The sequence below is a fragment of the Thermobia domestica genome, chromosome 4 (assembly GCF_964235325.1).
Source record: "Thermobia domestica chromosome 4, izTheDome1.hap1.1, whole genome shotgun sequence".
Classification (NCBI taxonomy): domain Eukaryota; kingdom Metazoa; phylum Arthropoda; class Insecta; order Zygentoma; family Lepismatidae; genus Thermobia; species Thermobia domestica.
Genome location: NC_137457.1, coordinates 334,276,667 through 334,282,187, shown reverse-complemented (window position 1 = coordinate 334,282,187; position 5,521 = coordinate 334,276,667).

The following is a 5,521-nucleotide window of genomic DNA, read 5'->3' as shown; positions in this document are numbered from 1 at the left end:
TCACTGGGCGCTCGCCTTCCATCGCTCTTTACAACACTTTTATTGGTTCGCAACCGAGGACGCTTGAATCCCGTGGAATAAACTATCAAAACTTGCAGCGTCGTAGCAAGAAAACATTTCTTAAAGAACTGCTCTTATAGTTGCTTGTTCTTAGCAGGAGCTTTGACTAACATTATAAACATCTGGTTTTAGTGTTTTAAAAAAAATACTTTTTGAAGAAGAAAATAACCAGACTGATTTAGAAAATATACATTTTCTCCTGGGAATATACGTTGTGTTCACTATATGCAGAGGTAAAAGTGAGGGGGAACGCAGGAGGAGGTCGTACCCCCACTTCCAAAAATATCTATGGCGTCCCTTCACTTCCTTAAAAGCTTATGATAGGCAAAGATAAGCACGGGGGACGGCGTTACGTCATGCGTGCCCCTACCTTTTCAGATCCACTTTTACCCCTAACTACATGGGGTTACAAGTAGCATCTGTGTCCTTGTTAGGAGCATGTAGATCGTTGTTAGCATTACGCTGTCACTCCTAAGAGGAGTTGCACAACAACGGATGCGAATTGCTATTTAACAATATAAATATTCACAAATAGAGTATAGTACAAAAATAAATAGATAATCTATTAGATCATAATACAAAGTATGAAGTGCGCGAGGTTTGTAACGAACGGCTGCCGTTTAACGCCATAAAAATGAGTTTCGTTGATGATATCGACAGCTTTGTATGTTTTCCATTCTCCAAGCTGTTACACGTATCAAATTTCTTGTGGGTGCTGCTTATAGTAGATAGTCCAACAAGAACTTCACATATACCACTAGGTTTACTATACTGCAGTTGATATTACTTGTCCTTTCTGACAGCTCGCTGCTCACACGTGGTGCTCAATGCTGTGTTGCCAGGTTTTGCGTCGGGTATTGAAGCACGAAATTATTCACTGCAAGTAAATCTCAGCTTTATAAAATTAAATGACACAAAGGAGAACTAAAAAGAATGCACTTAATAACCAGCAGGTCCACTACTCAAGTTGACATTCGACTAAAACAATGTGCATTTGTTTATATTCAAATTGGCAACGTGCGGAGAAAGGGTGAACATTTACCATTGTAGAGTGAGAGAAATGAGCCACTATAATTGGCTGAACGTGCTATTGCCACAGAAATAGTTCTTCTTGCCTGATTGTTATGACCACGTGCAGGAAGGAAACAAACAGGGAAAAGCAACTATCAGAAAGGACACGTTGTATCAAGCGGACTGTAGATAAGTCTAACTATACGTAAACATCGTCGTAATATAAATCTTATGTATATCCATACCAGAAGCAAATCATTATCCTGTACCTGTACTTTAATACCAATTACGATTTTCACTGAAAATATCAATATAAAGACATACATAAAATTTAGGCAATATAAACAAATACTTGTAACATATATGTAACAAGCAAAAGTCATATAAATCAATATAATAAACCACATTGAATAGCCTACACTGCTTTCACATTGCCATGAACCGACACTTATTAATGTAATTAACACGTCTTCCAAATCCCCCAACACAAGCTTTGCTTTTTATAGACTTAAATCTTATTACTTCCTGAGCCAAACAATACGTTTCATTGTTAAGATTATTAACGTGTAATAGTTTCGCCAACTATCCACTTTAGCTTCATCTAGTGTCTGACGTGTCTAGCGGCTAAGATAGTGTCTCATGAACCCACGTAGTGTTTTATTCAGCGAGTAGTTTAAATTAAATGTAAGCTTTGTATGATAGTTTAATCATCTATCGATTGTTGTATGTCATATTTGAACAATGTTGCGCGGAATCAAAAATTAAATTTTAACGATCATCCTGATCTTCGTGTACTTCTCTGCTTTAAGCTAGAATCAATTGAGAGCTAAACTACGCTCTATTGAGTGCTTTTTTCCTGGTAGTTCAACTACTAATAAAACGATGTACCAGTCGTCTTGTTAACTTTAACGTTTTACTCTTTCTTAATCTATATTGATTACGCATCTACTAACCACAAGCTTTGACACCAAGCAACAGCTTATTTTGGCGTACCAGCTCATGATATCACCAACTTACATATGGCCTTTCACATCAAAACAAATCTATATTTTCTATAAACTACTCAATCTCCAATTGCCACACTTTGTTCTAACAATAGTGATCGCAAGAAGTCATGAAGCTAGAGTTAGATCTAACAATTTCGGCACCCAATAGAAAGAGAAGGTATATCCCAGTCGTCAAACCCTTTCATGATTTTTTGTCAGTCTCATCTATCGCGCTATACAGAGAATTTCTCCTAAGGGTAGAGCTTTGTTGGATTGCCGCTCAGTTCCGTTTTGTTTATTTTTGTTGTTTTATTTTTTGCAATTATTATTGTTAACGTTTGATTCGAATAATTGATACCCCGTTCGTGTTATAGTTGTTTAAGTTCTGTTTTTTTTTTCTGTCGACCGTTCACCATCTTCTTTAAGTTTGGCAACATTGTTAGCAGGGACGTAACGACGCTAGTTGTTGTCCGGGGCAAGAACTCGCTTTGACGCCCTCCCCCGACCAAACCAAAACGCTCCCCGAGTACACCTGATATTAGCATCACACAGTAATTCTCCTATTCCATTTTTAGTTCAACGCTTGAGTTCAACGGTGGTAAAGCTTGCAGTACATAATTTATTTTTAGTACAAGATAAAACACAAACTAATTAGTATTTGATTGCCAAATAATCTGAGAATAGCATGCTTGACATATTTTTATAGTCTTATCATAATAACTGCAAATCACAGTGTTTTTTGGAATTATATCGGGATGTGCAAATGTGTAGAATGAATCAACAGTCTGTTACTTTAATGTAGAACGGAATATTTAAATATAACAAACAGTCAAGCTATTGTCTCGAAATGAAATCTTTAAGTTTTACGTCCCGCGGTTATGCCGGTTAGGCTAAAGGAGACGGTGATGATGAGAAATGAATGAAATAGTGGAATGAAGAAAGTGGGAGGAAACGGGAGAACCCCGAGAAAACCCACGAGCACGGTGTTTGTCCACCAGAAAGTCCACACGGTGCGAGCTGGGATCGAACAGGGACCCCAAGCACCGGAAGTGAACGCTCTACAACTGAGAAACCGCGCCCCCCGCTATTCTCTCGAGTATTATACTCGGACATTTTCAAATCTCTAAAATTGAGGAAAATTAAATGAAAACACAAAAAACTGGAATTAAAATTTAATTTTGCGGGCTCTTTTGGCTGCAAACATTTTTAAAATGTCCTCAAAAGATAGCTCTGAAGCTAACTTATGCTGTATGGATATTATGCTAAGCTTGGTGAGGCATTGTTATCATCTTAAGTTTCTGAGGTAATGTTTTATGATCTTTACTTTGCTAAAACTCCTTTCCCTTGCCACATAGTAAAAATAAATATTTGCCCAGTTTTGCGCCCCCATAATCCGGCACCCGAGGCACAAGCTCCGTTTCCCCCACCTTAGTTACGTCATTGATTGTTGGTGCACTTCTGCCGTTATACGTTTTCTCGCGTGGGCGTTCGGAAGGCAGCTCCACGAATCGTACCGAATTCTTCCGTTACATCACGTGAGGCAAAGCAATTCTATCATTGGTGTAAAGCCCGTGTTTGATGAGCCGTTGTGGTTACCATAACTACAGGATGAGGCATAAGTTGGTTTACACTGTTGTAACACACGAACGGCTTGGTGTTGACACTTGATTCGCAGACTTATGCCTCACCCTGTATTTTGAACCACAAGATATAAACGAAACTCATAGTAACGCCATTCAATTGTTCTGCCAAAATATTAACACCTTGTTCCATTAACCCTAATTACCCAACATTCTCATTAACCTTAGCGTCTTGTCCTCTTACTAGAGCCATCTAATGGACAGCTTGACGAGAGTCTTCTTTAGTATCACTTTTGTCACAATAGATGGCGTAGTTGTCGCACAGCTTGAACTCACATTAACAAAAATTCGTTGTTGCAACATTTCTTAAAGTTAAAACTATCCACGGGGGCTTACATATATCGTTTCGTTCACCACCACCCCCCACGAAATCCAAGGAATTTTACAAGATGCGACTCCTGAAGGGGAGAAAAGGGGCTTTTCGTATCTCAAATTTGTAAAACTATTATAAATAGAATTTCGAAATTTCGTTGAAATAATCTAATTGTACCGGTATTACGAAATGTGGTCTCTAATGGTGGAAAGAAAGGTGGACATTTACACAAGTCCAGTAAAATTAAACTCGTATTAAGAAGACTTTTGAAAACAGAGAAAGTTAGTATTTGTCTTCGAAATACCTGACATAAACTTTGTTCTTTTCATGCAAAGAAAAATTCCAAAGGTATAATGCAAGATTTATCCTGCAATTTACATTACTGTGCGTTTTATTCACACACAAAAATAAAAGAAACTCAATGAAACGCAATTAGTTGTACAGCGGGGGACACTTCTAAATGGTACACCTTAGCCGTAAATCTCCATATGGCTGTACCATTTAGAAGTGCCCCCGCTGTACCAAAAAGGTAGCAAAACTCTTTTCCTCGTTAATAGTGGGAAAAATAAGATTAGAATTGTAAATGATGCGTCATAAAATACTAAATAATATTTTGTTCTAATTTCTATAGTATCTTGAAAGTGATAATAAGCTCTTATCAATTTAATGAATATCCTTAAACGTATTTGTTTCAAAAGACATCGCTTCATTAACTAAATAGAATTCTCGGAGACTGATAATCTACGTACGCCCCTAATTCTCTAAATGTATAGGCATTGTTGAATAGAACCCAGAAGCAGCTTTGCTCTTGCAATTGTCAGCGGTAATCCATTTGAGCAGCTCCAGAAGTGGATAAAGAGAAACTGCGATCTCTCGACTAACGAATAATCTTCAATCTTTGTTGTGGAAGCAGAATGGGTTGGGTGTTCCTCCCGTTCTCTTATGTAAGTCTTTCTACGTATTCTCCAGGCCTTTTGTGTTTTAGAGACAGTGTAGCATACCCTAAGAGAAATTATGTCAAAAATTATCAAACACAGCTGAAGATGTTCAAAGATTTACCGGTTTTTCTTTAACTTACAACGGTTCATCCATGCCTTAAATTTGTTACCTTCATTTAATATGTATTTCGACGAAATTTTGCACAGCTACCTAAATGGGTGACATTACAATACTTTATTGTTACTTTTATATGGCAGTACTTTTGCATACAGTAAACTTAGAATGAACGCGAAATTGCATGACGCAGCAACCGCAGATAAGCGAATTAGGCGGATAATCCGCAAAATGGCCTAAAAAGGACACAAATCAACACGTAAAAGCTTTCGAACATTTTTTTACAGTATAGGACTGCACATGCAATTAGCACTTAACAAACAATAAGTTTCTACAATTATGTTTACTTTTTCATACACACAGAAAAAAGACTCGGTCAACTGTTTTCCTTTTTTCGTGTTAAAGCACATCTTCTTTATTTCATATTCAAGCTTTTTAAACAGTTTGTCGCTTATTCT